At 42.5% G+C, this 20,189-nt stretch overlaps 1 protein-coding gene and 1 long non-coding RNA gene across 2 annotated transcripts in view; one reads left to right on the top strand and one right to left on the bottom strand.

Annotated features, from left to right (window-relative positions):
- Positions 1-233: 233 nt before the first annotated feature.
- Positions 234-19,986, bottom strand: LOC142072511 (uncharacterized). The gene is made up of 3 exons (XR_012668903.1): positions 19,896-19,986; positions 17,601-17,670; positions 234-349 (listed from the first exon to the last, which is right to left on the bottom strand). It is a non-coding gene; the product is annotated as an uncharacterized LOC142072511 (long non-coding RNA).
- Positions 19,966-20,189, top strand: part of DKK3 (dickkopf Wnt signaling pathway inhibitor 3) — a 45,613-nt gene continuing 45,389 nt past the window's right edge. The window contains exon 1 of the mRNA XM_048855848.2: positions 19,966-20,103. The gene's annotated coding sequence lies outside the window, so the exon portion shown is untranslated. The remainder of the gene's footprint in view (positions 20,104-20,189) is intronic.

Below are 20,189 nucleotides of genomic sequence, written 5' to 3'. Positions count from 1 at the left end.
CCTCAAGCAAGGCTATTATTGTGTTTTCACATTGTGCTTTATATCTACTGCCTAATAGAGGAAAATGAATTTTTTATAAATGCATAGATTTTAATCTCATCCTGAATAAAGTTACTCTTTTCACTCAATGCAGAGACATGGGATAAGTAGGAAGAACTTTGAATATTGATAATTGGAAAGGTAGGTCAACTCTGAAGCCTTTTCAGTACTTTTCATTTCACTTTCAAGATTAGTGCAGTAAATCCAAGACTAGGCCACCAGAGAGGGTTCGCCTCAAAAACAAAGGAGCTTACTGTTGGGTGATGGTGTCCACAATGCTCTGAAGTCTGGAAGGGAACACAGTGCAACACTAGAAAGAGAAATCCCCATATTAAATAAATCTATTTTAGGTATTTCTATAGTGCCTAATAATGTAGAATCTGAGTTAATCCCACAACTGCCTGGAGCTTCCTACTTACATTATTTCCCTCCAGATAAACTTTCAGGCATACAACCTCTTCAACTGAAAACAAGAACATCAGGTTGTACTCTGGTAAACAGGAAGTGAGTGATAAAGTTCAAATGATATCAGATTCAGTAGATCCCAGTGCCCACTAGATGGTGCTATTATCACTATACATTCCTAAACTGGGAGTGGCCTGTTTTGTTCGATCAATTATAGCGATAACTGAGAGCACAACTCTACTGAAGACTTATTAAAAAGAAAAGGAGGACTTGTGGCACCTTAGACACTAACAAATTTATTTGAGCATAAGCTTTGAAGTGAGCTGTAGCTCATGAAAGCTTATGCTCAAATAAATTGGTTAGTCTCTAAGGTGCCACAAGTACTCCTTTTCTTTTTGCGAATACAGACTAACCCAGCTGCTACTCTGAAGGCTTATTAGTGTTTCAATTTTAAACCCCAGTTTTTGAGAAAGGATTGGGGAGCTAGCTTGTTATGAACATTCATTCAGAGCATTGACACAGTATTTGTCTCAGTCCAGAGAAATTTTTGTTTTTTGAAATTTGAATTGATTTGATCAATATATGAGCCAGGGGAGATAAATGCATACACACAGGAATGGGATTTTCAAGAGCCTAAGTGGTGTATAAATGCCATTAACTCTCAGTGGGACTTATGCTATTCAATCCCCTAGGAGTTTTTGAAAATCCCATCCTATACAACAGTTGGGCAATTTTGAATTCTTAGCAATATAAGACTTTATTTAAAAATGAAATGTTTAAAGTTGCATAGTCTTTGATATTGATTAAGCTCATTTGGGATTTATAAAGGAAAACTTAAAACTGCCAAGTTTGTCTGAAAATCAGCTATTGCAAGTCTCTCTCTCTCTCTCTCAAAGTATGAACATAAAGACAAGTCAGGAAAATGAGATGCATGAAAGGGTGTCAAACATAATGGAGAAGACAACAGACTACATTACTACTGGCCTACTATCTCCCTCCTGCAATTTAGCACAAAATGAGTTCTCAGGAGTATTGCAGCAATAGATGACATTGGGTAATTCCTCCTGCCAGTTCCATACGCCACATTTTCTCCTTTCAGTTTGTTGAGTGGGTGAGCACATCTCCAATGATTCTATCCAGATCCAGTTGTTGTTATTTATATAACATAAGTGTGCATATTTTACAGCATGTAAACGCTCCTCAAAACATCTGCCAGCTTGTAATAGGAACACTTTTATAGACACCAGTAAAATAATATATTGAAATATCCTCCAAAAGCAGGAAAAGAAAATCTTTATTGATGGCTGAAAAACTCATGCAACATTTTAACTTTGTGTCAGGAAGTGTGGGTGCACTGACCCAGAGCTCATACATAAGGACCAACAGTATATATAGATACAGACTCACTCAGTCTATTACACTGATAAAGGAGAAAGTGGATCAGGCCTGAGCAACATATAGGGCATGGCTACACTTGCAGATGTAGAGCACCGTGAGTTAAACCAGCCCTCGGAGACCACAGCAGGGAGAGTGCTGCCGTGTGTTCACACTGTCAGCTGCAAGCGTACTGGCGTGGCCACATTTGTGGCACTTGCAGTGGCATTGGGAGCAGTGCATTATGGGTAGCTATCCCACAGAGCACCTCTTCCCATTCTGGCACTGTGGCTTATGGGAAGGGGGCGGGGACGTGCGGGGCATTCTGGTTCCTGTCCCAATGCCCCGTGATGCATTGCTTCGCATCCCAGCAATTCCTGTGCTTCTGTCCACATTTGGCGCCATATTTCAACTTTTTTTGTACTGCACGCTCTGTCTTCCCTTTTGGTCTGCGGGAATGGATCCTGAAGTGCTGAGAAATATACTGATGGGTCTCGCCAGCACGTCATGAATGGCAGTCGAGTTACTCCTTAAGCTACATACTGACAGCGAGGAGTACGATGAGGATGTCAACTTGCATAATGCTTACAACATGAGATGGCTTGTGGCATTCACAGACATGCTCACCACAGTGGAACGCTGCTTTTGGGCTCAGGAAACAAGCACTGAGTGGTGGGATCTCATCGTCATGCAAGTGTGGGATGACGAGCAGTGCCTGCAGAACTTTCGGATGAGAAAAGCCACTTTCATGGGACTGTGTGAGGAGCTCGCCTGCAACCTGCAGCGCAAGGACACGAGATTGAGAGCTGCCCTGACAGTGGAGAAGCGGGTGGCTATTGCAATCTGGAAGCTGGCAACTCCAGACAGCTGCCGATCGGTCGCTAACCAGTTTGGAGTGGGAAAGTCGACCGTTGGAATCGTGTTGATGCAACTCTGCAGGGCCATGAATCGCATCCTGCTCAGAAGAATCATGACTCTGGGCAACGTGCGTGACATTGTGGCTGGCTTTGCACAAATGGGTTTCCCTAACTGTGGAGGGGCGATAGATGGGACGCATATTCCAATACTGGCACCAGACCACCTAGCCTCCGAGTACATAAATCGGAAGGGGTATTTCTCTATGGTTCTCCATGCATTTGTGGATCACCATGGGCATTTCATAGACATTAACACAGGCTGGTCCGGAAAGGTGCATGATGCACACATTTTTTGGAACACAGGCCTGTTCAGGAAGCTGCAAGCTGGGACTTTCTTCCCAGACCAGAAGATCACCGTAGGGGAAGTTGAAACATCCATTGTGATCCTTGGAGACCCCACTTACCCTTTAATGCTGTGGCTCATGAAACCCTACATAGGGAGCCTTGACAGCAGCAAGGAATGGTTCAACAACAGGCTGAGTTGGTGCAGAATGACTGTGGAGTGTGCTTTTGGCCGTTTAAAGGGCCACTGGTGCTGTCTGTATGGGAAGCTGGACCTGGCCGATGACAACATCCCCACTGTTATCCGCATGCTGTGACATCTGTGAAGGGAAGGGTGAAAGATTCACACAGGCATGGACCTCGGAGGTTCAACACCTAGAAGCTGAATTTGAACAGCCAGAGAGCAGGGCTATTGGGGGGCCCAGTGTGGGGCTGTGAGGATTAGGGATGCCTTGAGGAAGTAATTTGAGGCTGAAAGCCACCAGTAATGATTGGTGCCCTGCACGAGAGTGAAGTGCAATGGATCCAATGCTAGGAGGAATCTGTGTTTGCTACGTATGATGCACTGACTTGCAGTGCCTGTTGCTTTCCTGGGCTACGGTATCTTTTACTTAATGCAATAATAAAGAATGTTTTAAAAGCCAAAAAATTCATTTATTAAAAAGAAACACAGCTGCTTGGGAAACAGAAAGGGCATGACACATCTGTGCTGTGCGGGATGAGGGAAGGGGTGGGGTGGGGAATGGGTCAATCACAGATTTGCGTATGTCCTGTTATCATACTCAGCCTTCCTGTCTGGAATGCCGTGCAATGAGTGCTGCATTTCAGGCTGGCTAAAATGCATGGTGATGGAGGTTGAGTGCACAGGGTAAGGGTCGTAGTTTGCAGGGCTGGGTGGTGAAGCTACAGGTGTTGGAGGCAGCTGGTGGCAGTAAGAATCCGGATATTGGGGAAAGTGGGTTGGCGGGGACATGGGGGCACATGGGAAAGAGTTTTGGGACAAGGGCTGCAGGGAGGGTGCGGGCACGGAAGTGCTCCACCTGCATTGCTACAAGAGCCTGTATCGAGTCCGCTTGGCGCTCCATGATGCTTAGCAGCCGCTCCATGCTTTGATGCCAGCGATCCGCATTCTGCTGGCGGACCCTCCTTTCGCTTTCCTGCCACTCCTGCACTTTTAGATTCTCATTATGACTTCATGCAGCATGTCCTCTTTGGTTCTTTGTGGACGCTTCCTGATTCTTTGCAGTCTTTCGGCCATTGATAACAAGGATGGCTGGGATCTCAAGGTTGCATCTGTAAAGCCAAAATGCAACACTTAAGAGAGGCAGCATTGTTCACACCAGACAGAGCAATGATTCGGCCGTACTTAAAGACAAGCACAGTGTACACAACAGCAGAAATTGCCTGTCCCAAAGCGAGCGCACATAACCCACAGGAGCCCCAAAATGGTGAGTAAACACAGGGGCAAGCGGGACTGATTGTTTCACGGCTGTACTGTCCTCTGGGGTTCTGTGCCTTGGGAAGAGCCAACAGCTGCAGGGGTCCCTATACTGAAACTGTCCTCACATTTTCCACAGGATGAGTTCATCCTGGAAGATATCTCGCTGCTGAGGGTGACCTGGGAAGCAAGGGAGGGTCTTCTACTACAATGCAGCTTCCGCCCTGGCCCATATGCAGCTTGCCTGTGTGGAGCAGTGGTCCCCCCGCACGTCATGGCACAGTGGTGCAGACATGTTAGCTTGACTGGGACAAGGAGCACAGTAGCTCTGCCAAGGAACCTGCACAAGCAGATTGCCCAGCTTCTGCATGTGACCTTTGAAGAGATCACTGAGGCCGATTACCGTGATGTGAGAGAGCACATCAAGGCCCTATTCCGCATGTAGGCATGCATGCAGCCCTAACCCTCCTTGCCCCAAGAGCCGGCACCGAACAACTTCCTTCCCAAAATAAAAGCCACTTACCGGGTACCTCCTCTGGTGTTTGTTCTTCCCCAAGCACCGTCTGCTGTGACTGGCTACCTTCCTCCTGGCTTGAAAACTGCTCCTGGCTGCATGCATCTAGGGATGCTGGGCTGTCCCACTCCTCCTCAGCACCCTCACTCCCGCTTTCCTCCTCCTCCTGTCTTGTTGAACTGGCCTGTGAAGTGTTCATGATGATCCTCGGACTGGAGGTGGGGTCGTGCCCAAGTATCGCGTACAGCTCTTTGTAGAAACGACAGGTCACAGGGGCAGCATCGGAGCAGCGGTTTGCCTCCCGCGCTTTGCGGTACACATTCCGCAGCTCCTTCACTTTAACCCTGCACTGCAGTGAATACTGGTCATGGCCCCTTTCCATCATGTCCCTTGATATCTGCCCAAAGGTATCGTAATTCCTACGGCTGGAGTGCAGATGGGACTGGACAGCTTCCTCCCCCAAACACTGAGGAGGTCCAGCACCTCACCATTGCTCCATATTGGGGATCGCCTGGCGCGTGGTCACCTGGAAAGATGCACTGAGAGCACTCCACGCCTGGCTGAGCAAACAAGAAGGGGATTTTCAAAATTCCCAGAGAATGTAAAGGGCCGGTCTGACGGTTGGTCATCTGAGGGCAGGGCAGTAGAGTTCAAAGTGATGACCAGAGTGGCTAGAACAGGCATTGTGGGACACTTCTGGAGGTGGATCAGAGCGCACTAACAGACCAGGGTGTCCACCGCAGCGCTCCAGCCGGGGTGCAGCAAGTTTTATGCTTCTCGTGGAGGTGGATTACCAGGAGCGCTCCAGTTGCAGAGTCCAGGTGCTCTACGTGCCTTGCCACTGTGGACGTGTCGTGAGTTAGGGCGGCCAGGACTGCTTTAATGTGCTCTAACTCGCAAGTGTAGCCAAGCCCATAAATTTCTATTGTCACCCTCTTGTAAGATGCTTCTCAAGAGGCAAAGTCATCATTTAAGGGGGGCAAACGACTCAGTGACAAGATTTCTGTTCCTGGCATTGCCCCTAATTTGTTGTGTAAGCCTGGGCAAGTCATTCCACCTTTCTGTGCCAGTTTCACCATTAGTAAAATGGAGAGAATAATATTTATCTCCCTCACAGAGGTGGTGTGAGAATCAGTGCATGAAAGATGCCATGCAAGTGCTTGTTATTGACATTTTAGTAGTTTTTAAGAACCCCATCATAATCATGCACATTTGATTAGCTCCTAGAAACGGTGTCCAACTTTTCAAATCTTGTTTGCCTCCATTTCACCGTGAGTGTCTTCAGAGAAAATATGAAGACAGCCCTGACCGACCACAACATCCTTGCCCAATAAATAAGCCAGCCAAGCAGTCCCTAATGTAGGTGCCAAAACAAACAATCAATACTTAACTATAATGACATAAACAGCTTCAAGAAGGCTGTTTATATTCAATACTCCTGGTTCTTTCAAAAACACAGTCTCCTCTCAGCAAAATGCTTTGCATCCAAGTTTCCCCACTCCATGTTCACAAATGGTACGTGTGTACATCAGGCTAATTTTTCTACCTTTTGCTGGAATCTGATGCTTTTTCCTTCTAAAACCCTGGTTTATTTCTCATATATAACAGGGCCCACAGCTGCAAGGGATTATAGAAATATTATACTTGAAGAGGTTCTATTTTATCTTTGGCTTTTAACTCCAAAACAGATAGATTTTTATGTCCATCCAAATACTGCGTAGCACAGGTTATAAGAATCTTGTGGCTTTGTTAGATTTTAAGCACATATGACCCCGTGTAAAGCCTGAGCAAATAAGATGGGTTTGAAAGATCACTTTGTTCTTCTCTCAGCCTTTCAGCTTTCTTGCAACCTCTCAGCCACCCTGTATCTCCTGTATACCATATCCAGCATGGCTGGAGAGAAAGTTGTTCAGGTTTAGTGGAGCAAATGGCAGTGAAATGGCATTTCAGTGAGCCACAGAAAAAACATGGGTTCTGTAGAAACCTGGATCACACCGAAACTACATAGTGCATAGCAGATTTATGAACAAGCCATCAAGTCATCACATGTACCAAAAGAACTAATTCACTATGTAACTGTTATCCTTCCTAACCATTTCTACTTTCACCTGAGATTCCAGATCCATATGAGCTGGAGAACATACTTTATTATCAATATTGCTAGTCTGTTCTTTCATTTGTCTTACCTATTTTCCACTGCGCTGATCAGAGTGGATTTTAGCCAGCTACATGTAATTCTTGGCTGGCTTTTGAGAAACAACCCATCTAATGGTTAGTGAAGGTAGATTTTCTTTAAGTTTTAATTGCTAATATTTTAAATTATCTAAAACAGCATTTGTTGATGCCGAAGTATTTAAAATGGCAAATCAGAAGTATGTATTAGGGTATAATATATAATGTACAGAAGAGAAAAACTTAGGGCCCTATTCCTATCCTATACATGAATAAGCACTACTTGAGTGAGGATTTTCAATTTGTTCCTGATTTGCAGTTTTCCTTCAACAAACTATTCCTAAATAGTGCAGTATGTTTAATTCATTCCTAGGCAACATTCTGGTGCCAGGAATACAGCCCAACAGAACTACCAAAAACAAGTTATCCTGGTTAAGTCATTTTACTAAATACAGCAAATTTTAATTGCTAGACAGGAAACATGTTTCTTATAAAAACATATTTATAAATAAAACTTCAGTACAGCTCTTTAGTAGATCTTTAGTAGAAACGGATGCTTTCGGTGTCAATCTAGCTCCCATTTAATCCAATAAATCAATTACAACACTTCCATTGACTTCACTAGGAGCATGAGTGGTCGCTATGGCTAATATTTTCAAAAGTGTGCTCTGATTTTGGGAAACATCTTGTGTGTCAAAGTTGATCATCCAAAATTTGAGGCAAGCAAAAATTAGAGGCTTTTTTTGTTGTTGTTTAAATGTTGCCCTTGCTTTTGTATGGTGATATATGTCCTTTAAAGAATGTGTAGATGCACTTCATATTGTGGGGACTTTTGCAAGATTCTAATTTTTTTTTTAATGTGTAGGGTAAAAAAACCCCTCCAAAATAAGAACAGTCACTAGAAAATGTTTTCCTAGCTGGGAAGAATATTAGATATAAACTACACTGTGTACTGTATACTTTCAAACTTAACATGAAAAGCAAGTCCCACCTAGCTGGGATCCTGCCAGAAGCCGACTCTTGTTTAGCAATATAGGAAAAGTAGGATGGTTGGGATCCCCTGACACCTATTTGCAGTACTTATATTGAGAACCTCTGTCATACGATAAATCCCAAAGGGGATAGAGCTGGCAGAACTCCCAGACATGGCATAATAAGGTATGTATTATACTGGCCAGACAGTTACAAACTCCAGCTATCCCCAGGTGTGCAAAAGCTATCCCCAGGTGTGTCTCTCATTCCCTATACACCTGCACTGAGTGAGAGCTGCTCCTTGCAACTGAGGATCTAAACAAAACTACTTCATTACTACAGTGTAAAAGAACAATATCAAGTAAAATAAACCTTTACTGAATCTTTAAACTCGCCCTGCCATTTACAATATAATATTACTGATGGAAAGTATTTTTCTCTAACAACTTTGGTGTTTGTATTTGGCAGACATGGGTTATTTGTATCTGTTTAAAACTGTTAACAGATCTAGTTCAACAACAACTATAACTTATGTAATTCCTTATCACATCAATACACCTTTACTTGCACCTCGGCATCATTCATGATTGGGCATGTTTTTAGCCACACTCAAGCAGAGTCTGGTTTTAATGCCATTCAGAAGCACCACATTCTGTTATTATTATGATTTCTTTTTGAAGATGTGGTGGTATTCTTTCTTTCTTTTCACTACATATTTAGGACCTGATTTTCCTCACTGATACTGGGGAAAATCAGCAGTTACTCCACTGAAGTCACTGGAATTACACGGATATAAAATCAGTGTAAATAAGAGGAAAATCCAGCAATCTGACTCCAGAGATCTTTTTCAAATCAAAACATTTCAGTTTCCAATTTTTTGCTGAAAAGTCAAAATTTTCCACAGAGGAGAAAAATAATTCCAACAAACTCTATACCCAGTAGGTAGTTATGATTTTAGTGCCCAAAACTTTGCTTCTAGAAAAATCCTATTAAAAGATCAAACAAATTCAGAATAAATTGTTAAACAAATTTTGCGTTCATACACTTGGGGCAACTTGAATTCAGAGGGCTCATTCATACACACATCCAATTGCCCAAACAGAGAAGCAGTGGGAGTTAACAGGTGAGTTGGCCAACCTGATTTAGAGCTTGTGTTCTTTTTTAAAAAAGTGAATGTACTGAAAGGGGCTGGACAGAACAACAAAGATTGAAGTTTTTTATCCATAAACAGATACAGCAGGAGCAGCAGCAGTGCAAGCTTCCCTACACTGCCCCCTGGCTCATATGATTCAATCTTGATGTGGAGTGATCACTTCTAAGGGTGAGACGGTAGCTTAATGCCCGTGCCTATTCCAGTCCTCATTTCTCCTAAAACTTTCAACAAAGGTCCACTAGAAACTGAATGGGGACCACTGGCTGATTTTACACAGGTCATGGCACAGCTTTCAGCATTACCTGAGCTGGATTATGCCCAATATGTGACGTATTTGTTAAGGGCTCTTTAACTCACCACCAATTACCTCTGTCAATCAGTCTTAACACTTGAAATGCTATTATTTGGACATGGTGTTGATGGAACCATTTTGTGAGTATGGATTATTGATTTTAAAGAATAGCTATTCTGCAATAACAACCACACCACTCTTTGCACTCATCAATCAACATACGCACCTCTTAGACGTGCTGGGATATTGAGATGTGTTGAGGCTAGGAGTGTTAAATGTTACAAAGTGTTTGTGTGAGTGTATACAGACAGTCTCTTGTGCACCAGCTAATAACACAAACTACCATCCCTGGCCACAGGCTCATGAACCACGAATAGCAACAAATGCTGCCTTACAATTTTTAGAACCATAGTGCTACAGCTCACTTTTAAAGTGGGGGCAGTGGCTTCGAACGGCATATATAACATGACTGGCTGGGTTTTGGGGAAATTACAGCCCTTTGCTGAGGCACAATGATTATACTTGTGGTTGTTCAAAAGCTGATGCTCCCAAATTTCTTCACATTGGGAAAGAGTTTTTACCTATCCTCAGAGTTTAAGTCAAAGCAAATGCGATATGCCAGGTTTCCAAGGTGTGGCAGGCAGAAGCAGTGCAGAGGTTTCATGTGTTTTCCTCAAGTTAGGCACATAGACCTTGCAATACATAATAGGTGACTCACTGCTCTGTCCATTTTGTTCATGTCTAGCAGACAGAGACAGGACATGATGTAAAAATAATCTTTGTTACTATGTCAAGTGTTGGCCATTTAACATACAAAAGAACTTAAAGCAGACCATTGCCCTATGAGCTGTGAAAGAATGAGATCCAGGCACATTCATATTTCATGTATGGAGCAGAGATATCTTGCTAAATATTGTGCAATCACAGGGAAAAAAACTTTGTATTCTACATAACTATATTTTTGTGAGTTAATTATATGATACTATATCAATAATATGCTTGAACAGACAAGTGCCGGATCATCATTTCACAAATCTAACTCCTAGATAATTCTGTGATCATCTTTGAGGAGTGGCTAGTATCAAATAGAATTACAGCCTAAATTCTAGGAATGCAAGGAGTAAGCTATGGATAGTCTTTCTCCTTTTTTTTAACCTATGTCCCATACTAAATCTCTCTAATCTGTCAAATCATATAAAAAGTCCTTTTCTCAAAGAAATCTGTGTGTCAACAAGATTGACTCTAACTTTAAAATATTGGTAACTAATCAATTATTCCTACAATTGCAAATAGGGTTCTCCCAAAATAAGACACACATTGAGTGCTGAGCATCCTCAACTTCCATTGACTGCAGTGAGAATGGAGGTTGCTCAGCACCATAAAGGATTGAGCTCTAAATGCTGGGAAACTCTTAATGTACTTACAGGAAATTCTCTCTACTGTAGATTCTCCTAAGCTTCACAATAAGCTTAAAAGTTTAGTAAATCTTCTGTCGGATTACGTATTTCCCTAGTCACGTGCAAGCTATATAGCTATTACTACATTCTGTGGCAGTGCAGGAGTCATTTATATCTGACACAGTTACTGTCAATATGCCAAATAATATAATTCAAGCTTTTAGTATTAATATATAAATATATGTATAATCAGGCCTTTTAAATCCTAAGTACTTGATCAATCACCTGTTGTTATTCCATGTTCCTGCCTGCAGTTGACTGGAACTGTTAGTCTCTAAGGTGCCACAAGTACTCCTTTTCTTTTTGCGGATACAGACTAACACGGCTGCTACTCTGAAACCTGCTTGTACTTAGATTCAGTAACAACTGGTCTGAAGAGGGACTTTCACAGTCAAAGGTCATCCTGGAGGAGGCTTGCCAGGATGCTTTGTTGATTGCCTTTATGGAGCACTGAAAGTCCCATTTGTTTTGGCTGTCTCATTCTTGGGTCCCCCCCCCGTGCATGTTTTTTGTCTCTTCAGTCTGCTCTCCCTTTCACATGTGGCATCCCTTCAGATGCTGTGGCGCTTGCCTGCTGGCTGCCATGTTTGCCTTTGTGCCAGAGTTGTTTGATGTTGGCTGGCTGCATACATGGGTAGACTGGCTAATTCTTTAAGATAAGATTTATACTGTGTTTTTTCTATATTGGGTAAGATATCTTGCTATTCTTATATTATCAATTAACCGACTGATTAAACAAACAAACATGGTATGCTGGTGGGAAGAGGAAGAGAAATTTAATTGTTAGTAACAATTCAATGTTAAAATGAACTGGCAAAACTATGACTGGCATTGTTTTCTAAGGAAACTCAGCATGGTATCATAAAATAGTGACAACCAGGATGGGGTATCCTGACATCTGAAGGAAAAAACAAGGAGTGAGGGCAAGCAAAGCAAATACTCATAGCCCCCACTTTCCTGAATGCATGCACACAAACTTCTCCCTTTCTTTGAAATAATCAAGTGCAGCCACCCAACCAGCAATGTTTTCTACTCACTAGACCAGTGGTTCTCAAGCTTATTTGATTGTGCCCCCCTTCTTTGTGTCTGTAGTAGTTTATACCACCCCCGCTCCCGCCACACGGCCACCCAGTTCTAAAGGCAGAGTGGAGAGCAGTGACTGCTGGCTGGGCGCCCAGCTCTGAAGGCAGAGCGGCTTCCCACCCCAGAATACATTCCATGCCTTCCAGGGGGGCACATCCCCCAGTTTGAGAACTTCTACATTAGATGTTGTCTAACTTTGATGAGGGTGCCTCAGGTGCACAGAAGACATTTTAAACAATTTGTAACTTAATGTTCAGGAATGAGTTATATTTTGGTACAGAAAGTTGTTGTGTCGTGGCTCCTTTACACCAGTATGTGTCTCTTTGCCTCATTCGCCTTTCAGCACTGCTGAGCTTTACTCAAGCCTACATTCAGAAATAGGTCATGTTTTAAAATATATTAGCTAACATGTTCCAACTAACATGATTTTAGAAAGGATTTTGCACCCTGTGTAGCAAGTCTCATTTCAAAATGTGGTAGCTGTTTATGGTTAACTTAATCCTGAACTTCCACCTACACCATGTTTTACAACACAACTTATTTTCCTAGTCTAGACATGGCCTCAGCCTTCTTACGGTCCTAAAAATGCAACAGGGACACTCTTGGAAGGGTTAACTTACAAGTTTTCTAAATTCACATTAAAAACATGTTTTTTATGTCTTTTAGCACAATCGGGTTTTTGATACTTTCACTTATGCAGAGACAGGTAAAAAGCTGGGTCCCTGAATGGAAAAGGCGATCCTCCTATAATATCTTCACTTCAGGGCCTCATCAGTTCTGTTAGGAACTGCTTCAATTCCCACTGAAGTTAATGGAAGTCTTTCCATTGACTTCAATGTGAGTTAGATTGAGGTAATATTTTCAGAAGCACCTAACCGACTTAGGAGCCTAATGCCTTGTCTACTCAGGAAAGTTTACCAGTTACACAGATATAGTAATACTGGTAAAACAACAACAACACATGGACACTCTTATTCCAGTATAAGTGACTTTTTTGATTTAGCTTGTTTAACCCCTTCTCAGGAGACATAAGCTAAATCAAAAGAGACGTTCATATACTGGAGGAGTGCTTAAGTCACTTTTGAAAATTTTACCCAAGATACTTTTTCATTATTATTTATTTTGTTTAGATTTACAGATCCACTGAAATGGCACACTTATCCCTGGCTGTTTTTTTAAACAGTTAATCAAATATACAAATATAAATTAATTCTATAAACTTCTACACTCCCCATTCAATATATTAGCAACAGCCAACAATAACTCAGCAGCAAAAACATATCTCCTACCAAAGTCTTCCCTTAGTCCTCAAATCCATGAGAATTAAGCTTTCAAATTATGAAACTATTATGAAAGAGATGTGAATTAGCGCCCTGGCACCCGTACATCACCAAATAACACTACTACCAAGATGACTGACCACAATGTATTAACTCAGAATCAGAATGAACCATAGAAGTTAGAGATGGAAAAGATCATTAAATCATTTAACACATCTCCCTTCCAATACAAAATTGTTTCCTATGCTATATTTTCTTGATTTGGATGGAACATATTTAATACATTAACTCATTCCAGTCATCATTCCTAACCTTCTTTATTACTCTCAATGTGAAGTGTAAGAAACTCAGTTTAAAAAAACAACAATAAATGATGGCACTAATAAACTAAGATTTATGGTGTTTTCACTAGTAGACTTCCATGCCATTGAACAAAAATATAAAGTACTCCAGCTGAGAGAATAAGGCAAGAGGAGAAAATATATAATTGGAATTAATATTGGAAATTAGGTTGATAATTGTTAAAAAGGGCAGTGTCAAGATTTAAATGTTTTTCTCAAATGTATTGTTTCTTCAGAAATCATTACAAGCTTAGGTCCCACTCCTTCAACTTGCTCTGTGTGAACTGATCTCTCTCTATGCCCTTGTGGGACTGCATTGACTTGAACAGAGTTCAGTGGAGTCAGAGATCCACCACATGGAGGAGCTTGTAGGAACAGGACCAGAGATGCTGATCCTGCAAAAGTAGCCATAGACTTACTCTCATGCAGAGGGATTAATTTCATATAGTTTAATTTATTTATTTAACAATTGATGGAATTAATAATTAGGGCTGTCAAGCAATTAAAAAAATTAATCGCGCTGTTAAACGATAATAGAATACCATTTATTTAAATATTTTTGGACGTTTTCTACATTTTCAAATATATTGATTTCAATTACAACACAGAATACAAAGTGTACAGTGCTCACTTTATTTTTGATTACAAATATTTGCACTGTAAAAACAAATAAATAGTATTTTTCAATTCACCTAATACAAGTACTGTAGTGCAATCTCTTTATCATGAAAGTTGAACTTACAAATGTAGAATTATGTACAAAAAAAACCTGTATTCAAAAATAAAACAATGTAAAACTTTAGAGCCTACAAGTCCAATCAGTCCTACTTCTTGTTCAGCCAATCACTCAAACAAGTAGCAGGGGATAGCCATGTTAGTCTGTACCCACCAAAACAACAGGGAGTCCGGTGGCACCCTAAAGACTAACAGATTTGTTTGGCCATAAGCTTTTGTGGGTTAAAAACTCATTTCTTCAAGGTGCTCCCTGTTGTTTTTCAGACAAACAATTTTGTTTACATTTTCAGAAGATAATGCTGCCTGCTTCTTGTTTACAGTGTTACCTGAAAGTGATAAAAGGCATTTGCATGGCACTGTTGTAGCTAGTGTCGCAAGATATTTACATGCTAGATACACTAAAGAATCATATGTCCCTTCATGCTTCAACCACCATTCCAGGGGACATGAGTCCATGCTGATGATGGGTTCTTCTTGAGAACCATCCAAAGCAGTGTAGACCGACGCATGTTCATTTTCATCAACATGAGTCAGATGCCACCAGCAGAAGATTGATTTTCTTTTTTGGTGGCTCGGGTTCTGTAGTTTCCACATCAGAGTGTTGCTCTTTTAAGACTTCTGAAAGCATACTCCACACCTCATCCCTCTCAGATTTTGGAAGGCACTTCAGATTCTTAAATCTTGGGTTGACTGCTGTACCTATCTTTAGAAATTTCACATTGGAATCTTCTTTGCATTTTGTCAAATTTGCAGTGAAAGTGTTCTTAAAACAAATAACATGTGCTGGGTCATCTTCCAAGACTGCTAAAACACGAAATATATGGCAGAATGTGGGTAAAACAGAGCAGGAGACACACAATTCTCCCCCAAGGACTTCAGTCACAAATTTAATTTATGCATTATTTTTTTAACAAGCGTCCTCAGCATGAAAGTATGTCCTCTGGAACGATGGCCGGAGCATGAAGAGGCATATGAATCTTTAGCACATCTGGCACGTAAATATCTTGCAATGCCAGCTACAACAGTGCCATTTGAATGCCTGTTCTCACTTTCAGGTGACATTGTAATTAAGAAGTGGGAAGCATTATCTCCCGTAAATGTAAACAAACTTATTTCTCTTAGCGATTGGCTGAACAAGAAGTAGGACTAAGTGGACTTGCAGGCTCTAAAGTTTTACATTGTTTTGTTTTTGAGTGTACAAAAAAACCTACATTTGTAATTTTTACTTTCATGATAAAGAGATTGCACTAGAGTACTTGTATGAGGTGAATTGAAAAATATTATTTCTTTTGTTTATCATTTTTACAGTGCAAATATTTGTAAGAAAAAATAATATCAAGTGAGCACTATACACTTTGTATTCCGTGTTGTAATTGAAATAGATATATGTAGAAAAACATCCAAAATATTTAATAAATTTCAGTTGGTACTCTATTGTTTAACAGTGAGATTAATCGCGATTAATTTTTTTGTGTTAATTGCGTGAGTTAACTGTGATTAATCGACAGCCCTATTAATAATACAATACAGGTAATGTTCAATAGAACTGTTTCAAAAGATAAATAGCTGGAATTATAAAATCATCACTTACAAAGCTCAAGTATCAGAGGGGTAGCCGTGTTAGTCTGGATCTGTAAAAGCGGCAAAGAGTCCTGTGGCACCTTATAGACTAACAGACGTATTGGAGCATAAGCTTTGGTGGGTGAAATCTGACGAAGTGGGTATTCACCCACGAAAGCTCATGCTCCAATACGTCACTTACAAAGCTGTTTATCAATTAAATACCTGCTACAAAAAGACACTAGCTCAAGAAAAATTAATCTGCTAGAGATTTTATCAGAGATTTGATCATTTGTATATGTTATGTTTGTTACTAACAACACCCTGAAAAAGTGAAACTAGATTTTGGATCCCCTATTATAGAATAACTTTTATAGCAAAATTGCTTTTCTCCATTTACACTAATTGTTAATCTGTAGTATGCGAAAATGAGGCAGTTGATAGTGACATTCTAATTCCTGTGCCTGATTGTAGTTGCATCAGTTGCACTGCTTCGGAAATCTACCATATATGCATCATTTTTCTTCCAATCCGTTGAATAAGGTCTCTTTTCAGAGCTATAAATGTTAACTTGTAAGTGTCTCTGTTCCTGCCTAATGCACCAGCCAGCTATTTCTCTCTCATCCCCTAACCTAAACACCTCTACCTTCTCCCTAACCTAGTTTATAATTACAGATGGACCAAACCCCCTTGAACAGAAGTTCAGATCCGAATTTCATGGATAGGACTTACCTCTGTTTATTTCTAGGGGTGCTGCTCCCAGCCCATCTTATGTACAGTACACCAATATGCCCTCTTACTTTCCAGAAAATGTTTACATCTCCTTTTTCTGATTTAATCCTTGCCTTCCCTACCCTAACAGTTTATCTCCTACTCCTCCGGAACATCTAGAATGAGCCCCTCCCCACCACTGACCCAAATATCATTGCCTGTCTACGTGTTGGGACAATGCGCTCTATGGGCATGTGATTTCTAAAGCACACTAAAGTGTTGCACGTTAATTGGTCAGTGTAGTCCCTGCTGGTGCGTTTTAACATAGTGCTGTTTGAAACAATACTACAATAAAGTGAACTAGGGCAGGGGTTCTCCACCCTTTTCTTTCTGAGCGCCCCCACCCCAACATGCTATAAAAACTCAACAATAATTGATTTCCTGCATATAAAAGTTAGGGTTGGGGTTAGGGTGCAGCAAGCCAGGCAATTGCCTGGGTCCCCATGCCACTCAGGGGCCCCAGTGAAACTACATTCTTCAGGCTTCGGCTTCTGGGCTTCATGCAGTGGGGCTTCAGCTTTCTACCCTGGGCCCCAGCAAGTCTAATGCTGGCCCTGCTTGGCAGCCCCGCTGAAACCTGCTTGTGGCCCCACAGGGGTCCCCGAACACCTGGTAGAGAACCACTGAACTAGGGAACTTTTAGTATACACCACCAGGGTCTATGGACCAATTAATACACAACACATTAGTGTGCTTTAGAAATCACACCCTCCTAGAGTGCATTACTCTACTATGTAGACAAGCCCTTAGTCTCAATGCCCTGATTTACCTTCTACTGCTTACCCCCACAAATAAAATATTTTAAGGGAACTCACCAGTCCATTTTTCCATTAGAACAGTATCATCTGCAAGTGGTCCGCTTCCTGCAAACTCTCTGATGAATTTCTAAGGTGGGGAGCAGAGAGGAAAAGATGCTGTATCTCATGGGAAAGATGCAAGTAATAATTAATAATACATGACACTATGTCTTGGGAGGAAAGGAAAGTTTAAAAGAAAGGGAAGGCCGAAGAGAAGGCAGAGGCAGAAACTCCTTCTTACAGAAAGCAGTCTCTCTTGTCAGCCACAAACAAGAAATATTGATGACCAAAAGGCCAGTTAATTCTTGGAATTGGCAGAAATTACAGGGAAGCATGACTCACCTGACCTAGGACAGAAAATTAGAAAGAGAAATGTATAAAGGAGACAAACTGCAGCTGCCACGATCCCCATGGCATTAAAAATGTTACCAAATTGCATCATTTTTTCTAATATTTACCAGAGAATCCTCATCCCTGTCAATATTGGGTTTGAAATTTATACTGAGCTCTTTTCCTGCTATCTTTTCTTCTTTTCTTCCTTCATCAGTTCCCATTTGGAAGGGTAGAGAGAGTTCTAATTCTCTTCCCCAGCATTTTAGTCAGCATATACCGTCAATTCTGAGGCTGTCCCATGCCAGCAATAGGAATGTCTGTAAATGTCTGAATGGGGAGCAAAATCTGCCTATACTTTGGTGCTGTTTGACACAGGCCAGCACTAAACCTTTCTGCTTATGCCTTCTATTTCCTGTCATTGATGCAAACGTATATTCTAGCAGCCTTAGGACGCAGGGTTATCCTTATGCGCTTAGCATATAACACTTTAGGCCAGAGGTGACTAAAGTGCAGCCATGAGTCAAATGAAGCCCATGGTGTTCTGTAATGTGCCCCACTGCTGCACTCAACTTTGAATATGGAAGTGAGAGTAAAGGTTAAAGTAAGTGAGAGTGAAAAGGGGGCACAGCAAATAAGTCTTTGCTAAAGACAGCAGAAGAGCTCCTCCCACAGTCCTTCTCCCCAGCCACAGGGAATGCCTCTCCTCAAATCCTTTTCCTCTCCACTGCCACCGTAAAGCAACCCCTTGCACCTGTGAGGCACTGACATCACCAGGCAAGAGGACAAATAAAAGAGTAGCTGCCACATGATACCTTCCCATCCCCCACTTACTGTTGCGCTCCATTTCCCAGTCTATACTGTACAATTGAGAGAAAATGGTCCATTTGCTCAGAGCTCTTCCTGAGGCTCCTTTTTCAGGGGGCCCCATTTCCCATGGTCAGAAGAGAGTGACGAAGACAGCTCAGCCGAAGCTCATGCCAGCAGTCCATACACTGATACAAAAATCTCACCCCTAGTTGGACACACCTACCAATATTTTGTTAATTCTCCTTCCTTCACTAACTTATCTGAACCACTGGGTGAGATTTCCTACATTGATACAAACAAAGGCCCTTTGGATCATTTTAAAAAGAAAAGTTCACTTCTCCAGCTCTCATAAACTGGGAATTTATGACAAATGAGGATGATAATCCTTTAAATGATTCTTTCCTCTGGGTCTCCCAGCACATCCTGTTTTTTAGGCCTCAAACTTGCAAAGACTTACACACGTGCTTAACTGTAAGCACTGAAGTCAGGGTGTGTAAAGCTAAGCAGGAGTTAACTGTTTAGGGCTGGGATTGGCTTGAATTTTCTCTGGTGTACAGCTCCACACACATTGCCAATGGTAAGCAGAGAGTAATAATTTAGTGCATTGCAGGGTGGGAGCTGTGATGGCTCTCTACTCTAAACTTTAAAGACAGGGTGTGGTCAATGGATATCATAGGCCCTAATATAATATGCTCCATTTTGATGCAAAGGGCCACTGCTTGTAGGGTGACCAAATAGCAAGTGTGAAAAATCGGGACGGGGGTGGGGGGTAATTGGCACCTATATAAGAAAAAGCCCCAAATATCGGGACTGTCCCTATAAAATCGGGACATCTGGTCACCCTAACTGCATGGAGTAGGATGGAGTTTGCACATTTAAGCGCTCCTCGGGTGTCTGCAGCCAACCTCTCCTCTCACGAGGGGTCTGTGGTGCGGCTGTCCCTCACTCACACTAAACGCGGCCCTGCAGGAGCTTCAGGCAAGCTGCCTATGAGGGACTGGGCTGAGCAAAGCCCGGGCAGCCTCCCGGCCGTGTTCCCCCGCCCCCCCGTTCACACTGAACGAGCTGGGGAGCTCGCCAGGCCCGGTCAGGCGGCTGGCACCGAGCCTCCACCCCCCGCACTCTGCTCCCAGAGCAGGCAGGCACCTGGTCCCTCCCACACCCCGCACTCACCCCTGGCTTTCTCCGGCTGCTGCAGCCAATAGCAACCGAGGAGGCGGCGGCTGCAGCAACGAGTCTCTGGGGCGCGGAGCAGAGCAGCGCTGCCGGCCCGAGGCGTCCCAGCTTGCAGCTCCGCTCGCATCTCGCCGCCTGGCCCCGGCTCGCCAGGGCGGGACCCAGGGCGCAGGCAGGGCTGCTAGGGAGGCGGCGGCGGACACAGGTCAGGGGGGCGCTTCTGCGCTGGGAGAGGGCGGTGGGGGGCAGGCACGGGAGCCGGGGGCCGCAGAGGGTAGCGACGGGGACCCA

Source organism: Caretta caretta, chromosome 6 (assembly GCF_965140235.1).
Source record: "Caretta caretta isolate rCarCar2 chromosome 6, rCarCar1.hap1, whole genome shotgun sequence".
NCBI classification, from domain to species: Eukaryota; Metazoa; Chordata; order Testudines; family Cheloniidae; genus Caretta; species Caretta caretta.
The sequence above is the reverse complement of the archived record's forward strand: the minus strand, read 5'-3'. Positions and strand labels throughout refer to the sequence as shown.